At 45.8% G+C, this 14,951-nt stretch overlaps 1 protein-coding gene across 3 annotated transcripts in view; it reads right to left on the reverse strand.

Moving 5' to 3' along the window:
- The window catches only part of LOC138799671 (immunoglobulin superfamily containing leucine-rich repeat protein 2-like), a 120,414-nt gene that overhangs the window by 7,867 nt on the left and 97,596 nt on the right, over positions 1-14,951 (reverse strand). The gene's annotated exons all lie outside the window — the stretch shown is intronic.

Raw genomic sequence — 14,951 nt, forward strand, 5'->3', positions numbered from 1 at the left:
CGGAGTGATAATTCGCCCAATCAATCGCTTAACGATTTTGAAGCAACAATTTGGTTTTTATAACGATCAGCATTTAGACGAATAAATCGTTAGAAAAATCGTTTGAAAATTCGTAAGAAAAATCGTTATTGCATTAATTTTTAAGATCGCTTAAGCCCATCTTTTACATAGGGTAAATCGGTGAAAGACTGTTTACACAAAGCGATCAGCGAATTTTCAGCGAACGATGAACAGCGATTTAAGAACAGGTTGAAAGATCATAATGAACGATTTCTCACTCGTCGTTTTCTCGTTTGCTGTGTTTACACGGTCTGATTATCGCTCAAATGCAATCGTTTATGCAAAAATTCTAATGATAATCGTTCCGTGTAAACGCAGCATTACAATAAATAACTAGATTTGCATTTCCAGGGAAATACATAGTGCTTGAAAAGAGCGCCCCTTTACCAGTGACTTCCAGAGCGCCCGTTTACCAGTGACTTCCTTTTAACTTTAATCCTGGGTGCCGTCCCTTTAAGAGCGACTTGGGTCCCATCCCTTTAAGAGCAACTTGGCTCCCGTCCCTTTAAGAGCGACATGGGTCCCTTTAGTAGCGACCTGGGTCGCTTTAAAAGCGACGTGGGTCCCTTCGCTCTTAACCTCTTAAGGACCCATGTCATACCGGTACGTCATGGATCACTGTCACTTAAGGACCCATGACGTACCGGTACGCGGGTCCTTTAAGAGGGCGCCGCGGACCGGCCGCATGCGATCGGGAGAGATGGCCTGCAGAAATACACTGCAGGCCATCTCTCCCTGTCGGCATGGGGGGTTGTTAACCCCCCCCATGCCGACGATCGCCGCTATTGGCTTATCAGTTCAGATCAGCCAATAGCGGCGATCGGAACCTTTCCGGGTCATCGGTGACCCGATGACCCGGAAAAAATGGCGGTCGGTGCTGTCCGAGGACGGCACCGACCGCCATTACTGTAAAAAGTAATGGTGGCCAGGTGCCACCGGCCCGATCGCCGTGAACGGCCGGCCGCGACCGGCCGGCCGTTCACGGCGATCAAAGTCCCCAAAAGTTATAAATACCTGCTCCGGACCCCTCAGCTAGGTAGCTGAGGGGTCCAGAGCAGGTATTCGTACATTACTCACCTTTCCCGGGGTCCTGATCGGCGTCTTCCGGGTTCGCGGCGTCCTCGTGGTCTCGTTCGGGTCTTCGGCTTCTTCCGTGAAATCACGTTCGGCTATTTTCGGCTCCAGCGTCGGGTTTTCGGGATTTTCCGCTCTGCTGCCCTCTAGCGGCTGATATGTGTAATACACTTATCAGCAGCTACTGGGATGTTCAGTATGTAATAAAGTTATTATTTTTTTTTTTTTCATTTTTTTTTTTTTCTATTTTCCGCACCCTATCGCCGCTGAGTGTTGATCAGCATCGCACGAAAGTGCGCTGCTAATCAGCAACTCTTCCTTTTTGGCGTAGGGTGTTTTTTTTCTCTATCCTACTGCCACAGTCTGCTTATAAGTGCCGCACATAAGTGCGGCATTTATCAGCAACACCATTTTTGGCGTAGTTTTTTTTTTTTTTATACTTACTGTAAAAAAACACGTAAAAAACACTACATTACACCACACTACACTACATTGAATAAAGTTTGACACTACACCACTACATACCCCATATACTAGTCCCCGTATAAAGATGACCCCCAGGGTGTTTTCGGCGTCAGAGGGATACGTTATTATTGCCTCCGACACCGAAACAGCCAGTGAGGATAAATGGGGGGGATCCTTTGTTCCTCCATTCATCCTCATCCTCATCCTCATCCTCATGACATGTCTGGGGGATAGCGTAGTGTATGCTGCCTCCCAGACACGTCTTTTCCGCCAGTACCGTCCCAATAAGAGATCACGGTATGGCGTAAAATTCTACTAAATCTGTGAGCGTACCTCAGGGTACTCTTACAGATTTAGGGTAGGTGCACACTGCGCAATGGCGAAGATAAACCTTTGTGCATTCCGCAGCTGGCACCCGCCGGCGGACTGATGCAGGCGCGCGTCTCCACCCGTGTCATAGACTCCATGTTATGCACAGGCGGATTCCATCGTCCGTCCAAAGAATGAATACGTTGGACAGAGAGCGGAATCCGCCCGTGCATAGAATGGAGTCTATGACACGGACGGAGACGCGCGCACGCATCAGTCCGCCGGTGGGTGCCAACTGCGGAATACACGAAGGGTTATCCTTCTCCATTCCGCAGTGTGCACGTACCCTTAGAGTGTATGAAGGAAGGGACACCCGAATGCAGCCCCCAGATGCCCCCCCCCCCCCCCATCCTCGGAACAAGTGGGAAGATCGTCCGGGAACTGATCTTCCCACTGCTGGATAAAGGTTACCACCTGTACGGGGATAACTTTTATACCAGCACCCCCTCTTCCGCTCCCTCGCTGCCCGAGCTACTGTAGATTGCGGCACGATCCGAACATATCAAAAGCAGTAATAAAGCCCTAATATTTAGCAGCCATGGAGCGGACCCAGAGCTTCTGGATATGAGGGACCCCGTATCGCACCAGGACAACATTTTCCAGGTGACGTCCCCCACACTGGAAAACAGGAGACCCCAGAAGAAGTGCAGAGTGTGGGGTAATAGGGGGATCAGGAAGGACGCCATTTTCCAGTGTGCCACCTGTCCCGATCCCCCTGGCCTCTGCATACTGGATCGCTCCAAGGCGTACCACACGTCATTGGGGTTCTACATTATCTAAATTCTGTCCCTTATTCCAATTTCAGGGGTCACGTTAGTCCAGGGATTATTCTGATCGCCATTATGGAGTCGGGAAGGAATTTTTCCCCTGTGATGAGGCTACTGTCGTCTGCCTCACGAGGGTTTTTTTGCCTTCCTCTGGATCAACACAGGTTGAGTTTGATGGACACCTGTCATTTCCAACCTTATAAACTAATAATTGGCCTAATACCCCCAAATAAATTAGAATTGTCCCTTTTCCCCAGCTAAGTAGGTATGGCCGCCATTCCCATTAGAGGATGCCATGATGCAATTACAAAGCCTCTGTGCGGCCAGGACAGTAGAAACCCCCCACAAGTGACCCCATTCTGGAAACTACACCCCATAAGGAATCTAACAAGGGGGGCAGCGGGTATATGGCCCCCTGGTGACGGCCACATTTGGGACGTGAAAATGAAAAAAATTGTATTTTTTATTTTCACGTCACATGTTCTACACATGTGCCCGTCACCAGTGGGGTCCATATGCTCACTGCACCCCTCGTTAGATTCCTTATGGGGTGTAATTTCCAGAATGGGGTCACTTGTCGGGGGTTTCTACTGTCCTGGCAGCACAGGAGCTTTGTAATTGCGACGTGGCCTCCATCCTCCATTCAAGCCTCTAAATGGCGCTCTGTCCCTTTGGTGGCTTGCCCTGTGCCCATATGGCACATTAGGTCCACATGTGGGGTATTTTCGTACTCAGGGGAAATTACCCTACACGTTTTGTGTTCATTTTCTTTTTTAACCCCTTGTGGAAATGGAAAAAAATCAAGGCTAGACCAACATTTAGTGTAATTTTTTTTTAATTTTTATTCTAAATCATTAATCTTGTCATGATTTTTTCATTTTCACAAGGGGCTAAAAGGTAAAAAAAAATCACTAAATGTGTAGCGCAATTTCTCCTGAGTACGGAAATACCCCACATGTGGACATAAAGCGCCATGTGGGTGCAGGGTAAGCCTCCAATGGGAAGGAGCGCCATTTGGTTTTTTGAGGCTGGATTTGGCTGGATTGGATTTCGAGGGGCCATGTTGCATTTAAAAGGCCATTGTGTTGCCAAGACAGTTGAAACCCCCCACAAGTGACCCCATTATGGAAACTACACCCCTCAAGGAATGTAACAAGGGGTGTAGTGAGCATATGGACCCCACTGGTGGCTGGCACAAATGTGGAACAATGTGGCGTGAAAATGAAATATTACATTTTTTACACTATAATGTTGGTCTAGCCTTGAATTTATCATTTTCACAAGGGGTTAAAAGAGAAAAAAAAACACAAAATGTGTAGAGCAATTTCCCCCGAGTCCGTAAATACCCCACATGTGGACATAAAGCGCCATGTGGGCGCAGGGCAAGCCTCCAAAGGGAAGGAGCGCCATTGGGATTTTGGAGGTTGGATTTGGCTAGAATGGATTATGAACGCCATGTAGCATTTACAGAGCCCTCGTGCTGCCAAAACACTGGAAACCCCCCACAAGTGACCCCATTATGGAAACTGCACCCCTCAAGGAATCTAACAAGGGGTGTAGTGAGCAAATGGACCCCTTGATGACGGGCACATTTGTGCCGTGAAAGTGAAAAAATGAAATTTTTCACTTTCACGTCACATTGTTCCACATTTGTGCCCGTCACCAGTGGGGTCCATATGCTCACTGCACCCCTTGTTAGATTCCTTGAGGGGTGTAGTTTCCAGAATGGGGGCTCTGGCAGCACGAGGGCCCTGTAAATGCGATGTGGCCATTGAAATCCATTCCAGTGAAATCCAGCTTCCAAACGCTCCTTCCCTTTGGAGGCTCGTCCTGCGCCCCCTTGGCACTTTATCGCCACATGTGGGGTATTTCTGTACTCGGGAGAAACTGCGCTACACTTTTTGTGTCTTTTTTTTCCTCTTATCCCTTTGTGAAAATGAAAAATTGAAGGCTAGAACAACGTTTTAGTGTAAAAAATACTTTTGTCTTTTTTCACGCCACATTGTTCGGAAAATCTGTGAAGCACCTGTGGGGTCCAGATGCTCACCGCGCCCCTTGTTACATTCCTTGAGGGGTGTAGTTTTCTAAATGGTGTCCCTTTAGTGGTGTTTTTTAGGTTTTGGCACCCCAGAGCCTCTGCCAAGCTGAAGTGATACAGTCAGAAATGACCAAATATAATGGAGCCATTAAATTCACTAGGCGCTCCTTTGTATCTGAGGCTTGTGGTTGCGTCAAAAAGCGCAATAGGGCCACATATGGGGTATTTCTATAAACTGCAGAAACGGGGCAATAATTATTGGGGTGCATTTCTCTGGTAATAGGTTTATAATTATGAAAAATATTGGATTACAATAAAATCTCTGCACAGAAAATAAAAATTTTCAAATTTCTTACACACTTAGCTTTTATTTCTGTGACTCCCCTAAAGGGTTAAAAAACTTTCTGGATATGCTTTTGCAGAGTTTGGGGGGTGCAGTTTCTGAAATGGGGTGCTTTGTGGGGCTTTCTAACATACAGGCCCCCTCAAATACACTTTAATGGTGCGTTCACACCTACAGGATCTGCAGCTGATTTTCTGCAGCAGATTTCATTTAAATAACTGAACACAGCATCAAATCTGCTGCAGATCCTGTAGGTGTGAACGCACCCTAAACCTGAACAGGTCCCTAAAAATATCTGATTTTGAAATTTTACCGAAAATTTGGAAATTTGCTGCTAATGTTTTACGCTTTCTATTGTTTAAAAAAAATGAAAGAGTTTAATAAATGCCACCAACATAAAGTAGACATGTTGCTAATGCTATTTAATATATAATTTATGTGATATAACCATTTTCTGTATAAGCAGAAAAGTTTTAAAGTTGGAAAAATGCATTTTTTCACAATTTTTCACGCTTTTTTGTTTTTTTTCATAAAGATTTGTTATAAGTATCGACTCCAATTTACTAGAAATGTGAAGTACAATATGTCACGAGAAAACATTCTCAGAATCAGCCGGATAGGTAAAAGCATCCCGAAGTTATTAATGAATAAAGTGACACTGGTCATATTCATAAAATTTACTCCGGTCCTTAAGGCCATTTCAGGCCCGGTCCTTAAGGGGTTAAAGGGACCCAGGTCGTTCTTAAAGAGACCCAGGGATATTTCGCTCTTAAAGAGCCCCAGGTCGCTCTTAAAGGGACCCATTTCGCTCTTAAAGGGACCCAGGTCGCTTTTAAAGGGACCCATTCCGCTCTTAAAGGGACCTATTTCACTCTTACAGGGACCCAGATCGCTCTTAAAGGGACCCAGGTTGCTCCTAAAGGGACCCATTTTGCTCTTAAAGGGACCCAGGTCGCTATTAAAGAGACCAATTTCACTCTTAAAGGGTCCTATTTCGCTCTTAAAGGGACCCAGGTTGCTCTTAAAGGGACCCAGGTCGCTCTTAAAAGGACCTATTTTGCTCTTAAAGGGACCAATTTCACACTTAAAGGGACCAATTTCACGCTTAAAGGGACCAATTTCGCTCTTAAAGGGACCCAGGTTGCTCTTAAAGGGACCCAGGTCACTTTTAAAGGGACCCATTTTGCTCTTAAAGGGACATATTTCGCTCTTAAAGGGACCCATTTCGCTCTTAAAGGTACCCAGGTCGCTCTTAAAGGGACCCAGATCGCTCTTAAAGGGACCCAGATCACTCTTAAAGGGACCTAGGTCGCTTTTAAAGGGACCAATTTCACTCTTAAAGGGACCAATTTCACGCTGAAAGAGACCCATTTCGCTCTTAAAGGGATGCATTTTGCTCTTAAAGGGACCCATTTCGCTCTTAAAGGGACCCAGGTCGCTCTTAAAGGGACCAATTTCACTCTTAAAGGGACCAATTTCACGCTGAAAGAGACCCATTTTGCTCTTAAAGGGACCCAGGTCGCTCTTAAAAGGACCCATTTTGCTCTTAACCCCTAGACGACCCTGGACGTAGGGTTACGTCATGGAAGTCTGTCCCCAGACGACCCATGACGTAACCTTACGTCATGGGTGTTATTCCCGCTATGAAGCGCGCTCCGGAGCGGAGCGCGCTTCATAGGAGGTGGGGGCCGGCTGCAGTGAGCAGCCGGGACCTCACCGGCAATGACACGCTGCAGCGATCGCGCTGCCGCGTGTCATTAACCCCTTAAACGCGACCGCGGCGTTTAAGTGTAAGTGACAGGGGGAGTCCCCTGTCACTTACCGATCGGGACCCCCGCAGTGTGACTGCGGGGGTCCCGATCGGTAAAACGGGCCGCCGGAGCTCTCTCACCTGCCTCCGCGCGGTCCGATCGGCGCTCTGGTCACTGAGCCTGCACAGGCAGGCTCAATGAGCAGAGCGCCGATAACACTGATCAATGCTATGCCTATGGCATAGCATTCATCAGTGTAAAAATCCAAGTAGTGAATGTAAAAGTCCCCCAAAGGGACTTCAAATGTGTAAAAAAAAAAAAGTTAAAAACACTAACATACTACCCCAAAACCCCTCCCCCAATAAAAGTCTAAATCACCCCCCTTTCCCATTATATAAATAAAACATATAAAAATAAATAAATAGATAAACATATAATATACCGTAGCGTGCGGAATTGTCCGATCTATTAAAATATAACAAGCGTCATTGCGAACGGTAAACGGCGTACACGAAAAGAGGGAAAAAAGTGCGCGGATTACCGATTTTATGTTACATTATATATATAAAAAAATTAATAAAAAGTGATCAAAACGTCCGATCTTCACAAATATGGTATTAATAAAAACTAGAGATCATGGCGGAAAAAATGACACCCCATACAGCCCCGTAGGTGAAAAAATAAAACCTTTATAAGCGTCACAATAGTCCCATTTTATTTATAATTAATTGCCAAAAAAAAGGATTTCATTTAAAAAAAATATATAACATTAGAGAATCTGCGTAAACCTGCATATGGTTGTGTTCGTACTGACCTATAGAGTAATGGTATCATGTCGCTTTTACCATATAGTGCATTACGTAGACACAGGAACCCCCCAAACGTTACCATATTGCATTCTTTTTTGCGATTTCACCAATTTATATCTTCATAAATAATATATTTGGGATTCCATCATACATGTTATGGTAAAATGAATGACGCCATTACACAGTACAACTATTCCTGTAAAAAACAAGCACTTACATGGCTTGTAGATAAAAAACTGAAAGTGCTGGAGCTCTTAGAAGGGGAGGAGGGAAAAACGGAAACACTAAGATCAAAATTTGCGCGGTCCACTGGGTCATTTTGGGCCTGGTCCTCAAAGGGTTAAAGGGACATATTTCACTCTTAAAGGGACCAATTTCACGCTTAAAGGGACCAATTTCGCTCTTAAAGGGACCCAGATCGCTCTTAAAGGGACCCAGGTCGCTCTTAAAGGGACCGATTTTGCTCTTAAAGGGACCCATTTTGCTCTTAAAGGGACATATTTCGCTCTTAAAGGGACCCAGGTTGCTCTTAAAGGGACCCATTTCGCTCTTAAAGGGACCCAGGTCGCTCTTAAAGTTCCAATTTCACGCTTAAAGGGACCCATTTCGCTCTTAAAGAGCCCCAGGTCACTCTTAAAGGGCCCCAGCTCGCTCTTAAAGGGACCCATTTCGCTCTTAAAGGGACCCAGGTTGCTTTTAATGGGACCCATTTCGCTCTTAAAGGGACCTATTTCACTCTTACAGGGACCCAGATCGCTCTTAAAGGGACCCAGGTCGCTCTTAAAGGGACCCAAGTCACTCTTAAAGGGACCCAGGTTGCTCCTAAAGGGACCCAGGTCGCTATTAAAGAGACCAATTTCACTCTTAAAGGGTCCTATTTCGCTCTTAAAGGGACCCAGGTTGCTCTTAAAGGGACCCAGGTCGCTCTTAAAAAGACCCATTTTGCTCTTAAAGGGACCAATTTCACGCTTAAAGGGACCAATTTAACGCTTAAAGGGACCAATTTCGCTCTTAAAGGGACCCAGGTTGCTCTTAAAAGGACCCAGGTCGCTCTTAAAGGGACCCAGGTCGCTCTTAAAGGGACCCAGATCGCTCTTAAAGGGACCCAGGTCGCTTTTAAAGGGACCGATTTCGCTCTTGAAAGGGATGCATTTTGCTCTTAAAGGGACCCATTTCGCTCTTAAAGGGACCCAGGTCACTCTTAAAGGGACCCAGGTCGCTCTTAAAGGGACCAATTTCACTCTTAAAGGGACCAATTTCACGCTTCAAGGGACCCATTTCGCTCTTAAAGGGACCCAGGTCGCTCTTAAAAGGACCCATTTTGCTCTTAAAGGGACATATTTCACTCTTAAAGGGACCAATTTCACGCTTAAAGGGACCCATTTCGCTCTTAAAGGGACCCAGATCGCTCTTAAAGGGAACCAGGTCGCTCTTAAAGGGGCCCAGGTCGCTCTTAAAGGGACCCAGGTCACTCTTAAATGGACAGATTTTGCTCTTAAAGGGACATATTTCGCTCTTAAAGGGACCCAGGTTGCTCTTAAAGGGACCCATTTCGCTCTTAAAGGGACCCATTTCGCTCTTAAAGGGACCCAGGTCGCTCTTAAAGGGACCCAGGTCGCTCTTAAAGGGACCAATTTCACGCTTAAAGGGACCCATTTCGCTCTTAAAGGGACCCAGGTCGCTCTTAAAGGGACCCAGGTCGCTCTTAAAGGGACCCGGGTCGCTCTTAAAGGGACCAATTTCACGCTTAAAAGGTCCCATTTCGCTCTAAAAGGGACACAGGTCGCTCTTAAAGGGACCCATTTCCCTCTTAAAGGGACCCATTTCGCTCTTAAAGGGACCCAGGTCGCTCTTAAAGGGGTCCAGGTCGCTCTTAAAGGGACCCAGGTCGCTCTTAAAGGGACCAATTTCACTCTTAAAGGGACCAATTTCACGCTCAAAGGGACCCATTTCGCTCTTAAAGGGACCCAGATCGCTCTTAAAGGGACCTAGGTCGCTATTAACCCCTTAACGACAAAGGGCGCATAGGTACGCCCTATTGCCGGTAAGGGCGTTCAGAGCGGGGCCGCACGGCGACCCCGCTCTGAACCGCGGCGGTCCCGGGTGCTGCTTGTAGCCTGGGACCGTAGGTATTAGCTGGCACGGTCCGATCGCCGTGCCTGCTAATACAGTAATCAGATGCAGCTGTCAAACATGACAGCTGCATCCGATTACAGGGTCCAGCGTCTCCCTGGTGTCTAGTGGCGGAGATCGCTCCTCCGGGATGTTATCCCGGAGGAGCGATCTCCGTTTCTGAAGCCGGCCGGGGACCGCTCCAAGATGGCGCCGTCCCCGGCTCGGCACTCGTTTACTTCCGGCTGCAGCAGCCGAAAGCAAACGAGTGCCGATCTCATGGATCTCTGCAGCATATCTATGCTGCAGAGATCTCAATGAGAGATCAAAGTGTATATACTAGAAGTCCCCCAGGGGGGCTTCTAGTATATGTGTAAAAAAATATATATATAGTGTTGTTGTCAATAAAAAGCCCCCTCCCCTAATAAAAGTCTGAATCACCCCCCTTTTCCCAGGTTATAAATAAAAGTAAACAAATAAATAAATAAACAAACATGTTTGGTATCGCCGCGTGCATTATCGCACGAACTATTAATTAATCACATTCCTGATCTCGTACGGTGAACGGCGTAAGCGCAAAAAAATCCCAAAGTGCAAAATTGCGCATTTTTGGTCGCATCAAATCCTGAAAAATTGTAATGGCGAATGGCGTAAAAACACATTTCCCCCAAATAAACAAAATGCGTTTTTTTTTTTTCAATTTTACCACACTTTGAATTTTTTTCTGGTTTCGTAGTGTACTTTATGCAAAAATTCAGCCTGTCATTGCAAAGTACAATTAGTGACGCAAAAAATAAGGGCTCATGTGGGTTTCTAGGTGGAAAAATGCAAGTGCTATGGCCTTTGATGCACAAGGAGGAAAAAACTAAAACACAAAAATCGAAATTGGCTCTGTCCTTAAGGGGTTAAGGGGACCCAGGTCGCTCTTAAAGAGTCCAATTTCGCTCTTAAAGGGACCCATTTCGCTCTTAAAGGGACATATTTTGCTCTTAAAGGGACCCATTTCGCTCTTAAAGGGACTCAGGTCGCTCTTAAAGGGACCCAGGTCGCTCTTAAAGGGACCCAGGTCGCTCTTAAAGGGACCAATTTCACTCTTAAAGGGACCAATTTCATGCTTATAGGGACCTATTTCGCTCTTAAAAGGACTCAGATCGCTCTTAAATGGACCCAGATCGCTCTTAAAGGGACCAATTTCACTCTTAAAGGGACCCATTTCTCTCTTAAAGGGACCCAGGTCACTCTTAAAAGGACCCATTTTGCTCTTAAACGGACATATTTCGCTCTTTAAGGGACCCAGGTCGCTCTTAAAGGGACCTAAGTCACTCTTAAAGGGACCCAGGTCGCTCTTAAAGGGACATATTTCGCTCTTGAAGGGACATATTTCGCTCTTAAAAGGACCCAGGTCGCTCTTAAAAGGACCCGGGTCGCTCTTAAAGTGACCCAAGTCGCTCTAGCGACATTGGTCTCTTTAAGAGCGACATGGGTCCCATACCTTTTGGAGTTACTTGGGTCCCTTTAAGAGCAACATGAGTCCCGTCCGTTTAAGAGCGACATCGCTCCCGTCCCTTGAAGAGCAACTTAGGTCCCTTTAAGAGCGACTTGCGTTCCTTTAAGGGCGACCTGGGTCCCTTTAAGAGCAATCTGGGTACTTATAATGGTAAAGATCATTGCTCGGTTACCATGACAATCTTACTCATGTCAGTGAGACAAAATCGTTAAGGACCTTCCATGTATTGCATCTTCTATTGGCCAATAGTGGACATGTGACTGTGGATGGTGTGATACATGCCTGACAAGACCTTGGAATTCCTACTGGCTGCTATATCTCAGCTATTTGCATATGTGCTGTGATTGGCTGTTAGCGGTTAGACTGTGGCCATTATTTGCAATGGGCCATTATTTTCTATGGGAAATTTGGGGTCTTTAAACGTAAATTTCTTAAAAACGACAAATCTGATCGAAACGAAAAATAGATAGCACACCACACACCGCCGAGGGCTTCGAAACGCAGTTTGAACGGAGTCTGTGTGTAAAGCGGTTCGGGCTGTATTACGTGCAGAAAAATAGCTGGAAGAAGAAGAAACGGAAGAAGAAGAAGAATACGGATTACAATATAATGCTTTTCAAGCCATTTAATAATAAATCAAAGGTGTCAAGGGGTCACATAAAATTTAAAGGAGTAAGGATACTAACCTGCCCAATGACCCCTCACCACTGCTATTTCCCTGGTCCCTACTGCTTTCCTGTCATGCAGGAAATGGCCTCTCAGTGAAGACCCCATCAGAATAGTAGTGGTGAGACATTGGGTAGGTTAATTTTAACATTTTTTTTTTTAATCCATCCTGATCTCTTTTAAAAAGTTTCTATTGACAGACAAGAACTTTAAGGTGCATTTCTGAAGTGCTGTGGCAGAACTACCACTATAGCAGAGCCAGGTATGTTGTTAAAGGGGTACTCTGGGCTAGGGGTATTTTCCTTGTACGGCCGGGGAGGGGGTGGATATAGACGCCGCTGGTCACTTACCTCCCCGGTTCCAGTGGCGGGTCCCGGATCGCGCCGCCTCGTTCTCCCGTTCCTGCTGCCACTTCCCGGTCTGAGCTGCGGCTTAAGACGTGACCTCTCAAGGTAGCTCAGCCATTCAGCGGTCGTAGCAGGGTCCCGCCTCAGCCGCTAAATGGCTGAGCTGCCTTGAGTAGGACAGGAGAACGGCGCGGCGCGATCCGGGACCCGGCGATGGAACCGGGGACGTAAGTGTCCAGCGGCGTCTATATCCACCCCCTCCGTGGCCATATTCGGAAAACACCCCTAGCCCGGAGTACCCCTTTAAGTATAGCTGGGCCCATCCACCACACTAGGGGGCCCAGCATCTAGCATGTCAAACTCTCTTTCTCCCGCTTCCTGTAATACTTACAGGTGTGCAGGCACAGCAGGGAATACACACAGAGAGGGAGAGTGGAAAAGGACGTGAACCATATTTCCTTAAAACTACTGTGTGAACATCAACCTTACTACAGAGGCAAAGAGGGAAGGACTGAGAGCTGTAGCTGCTATATTTCAGTGAGTATATGTATGTATCTGTGTGTTTCATCCAGTATGTGTGCATCATTGGGTCTTTGTCAGTAGAGTGTGTCTGTGTCAGTAGTGTCTGCATCAGTGGTGTCTGCGTGTTTGTGCATGTCAGTGTCTTAAGCGATAGGTTTGTTTCCAAAGATATTCTAAAGCTATTTATGCTAAGCTCAGATTTTTAGTTGTAAGTCCCCCCTACACCATTACACATGGGAGATGTTTCCCCTATATAGTGCCCCATTTTGTACTTATGCCCCATGCCCCATTTTGCCATAGGCTGTATCCCAGTTTTCTAGGCGTTCCTTACGTTGTATCAACCCGCTGTACGGAGCCGGCAGACAGCGGGAGTCAGATGCCAAGATTTCTGGTTGGTACAAACCAGAAATCCAGCAGGTTCGCTCATCTCTAATTGTGACTCTTATAGCGCTTTTATTTTTTCCCCGACGGGGTCGTATGGGGCATCATTTTTTTGCGTCATGATCTCTAGTTTTTATTAGTAAAATTTTTTCTAGATCAGACCTATTGATCGCTTTTTATTAATTTTTTTAGACAGAAAATGTAATTTAAAAAAGCAATCTTTGTGTTTTTTTACCGGAACAATGTTGTTTTATTTTATTAGATCGGACAATATGCACGCTATGGTATATTTTATGCTGATTAGCTTTATTATTTTGATGTGTTTTATGTATAAAACACATAAATGTGTTTTATGTATGAAAGTATTTTTCACTTTCATTGGGGGAGGGGCTTTGGGACACTTTTTAAAACTTTTTTTTATTTTTTTACACAGGGGACTTTCACATTCATGCATAACATTACATACACTGATCACTGCTGTGCCATAGAATAGCAGGGATCAGCGTTATCTGTGATCTTCTGATCGAACCTAAGATTTCCTGATGTTCGATCATCTCTAAAGCTGTATACCTCCGGCAGTCGGGCAGTGCGATCAGGACCCCAGCAGACACGCTGCGGGGGTCCCGATCAGTAGGTGACCGGAGTGACCAATTGCTGCATTTAAGGGGCTAATGGGGGCAGCCGCGTGATGGCAGCAGCCCGCCATTGAGGGCGAGGGCCTGGCTGCAGATAGCAGCTGGTCCTCACCCGCTATGGGGCGAGCTCACTCCATGAGCCCGCTCCATAGCCTGGTACCCCAGCGGGGCATACATTTACGCCCGTTTGCGCCAAGGCCCAGGCTGTGGGGGGTGTAAATGTACGCCCTGTGTCGTTAAGGAGTTAATTGTAAATCCTAAGTGTCTATAACATGACCAGTCACCATGCAAATGATTATGTAAAAAAATACACAGATAGACAGATGACCTCTCAAACAGTAATATATACCAGTATGCCCTGGATCCCCACGTGCCCCTGCCGTGATGTGTGTTTAGGCATCTGCCTTTGTCATTGGGGCATTTTCTAGTTTGAATTTCTAGTTACACTCCTGTTGAACCTCTGAAAAGATATAGCTTAAGGACACTTTTGAACAACCAGTTTTGTAATATACAGTAGTAGCATGTTGCATTTTAGGATGTGTCTTAATAAATCAAACTTAGGACTCTAGGACTACATTTTAGTTCTGAGTCTGTGTGATAAATGCCTGAAATTGACCAAAGGCTATTCCAGACAGAAGATTCCTATACAGTTGCTAGTGGTGGCTCACTATAAGCAAATTGCCTGCAGCATGCCTAAACATGCACCTCTCAAAGTATTTAGGCCATGTGCCAGTCTTTGGTTCCGTTCCATTCAACTGCATTTTTTTAATAGTTTCAACGATTACCAAATGGGCAACCCATCAGCTGATCACTTCTTTTGTGCGGCAGTAAAATTTATCATTATTGGCCGCACATCTCCCTGTGTAAACAGGAGATATACGGCTGATAACAATGAATGTTAATGGCCGCACAAACAGGAAAATGCCCACTCGTCAGTTGATTGCATGTTTTGTGTGTCAGTAACATTTCCCATTATGTATAAAAATGAAAGTTTACAGAAATAAACATTACTGAAAGATACAGCCACACGATTAATCGTGCTTTGTAAAGGTACTACAAACAAGTGCTAATCTCAGGCCTGTGGTAAACTGGGAATAACACACTC

The sequence above is a fragment of the Dendropsophus ebraccatus genome, chromosome 1 (genome assembly GCF_027789765.1).
Source record: "Dendropsophus ebraccatus isolate aDenEbr1 chromosome 1, aDenEbr1.pat, whole genome shotgun sequence".
NCBI classification, from domain to species: Eukaryota; Metazoa; Chordata; class Amphibia; order Anura; family Hylidae; genus Dendropsophus; species Dendropsophus ebraccatus.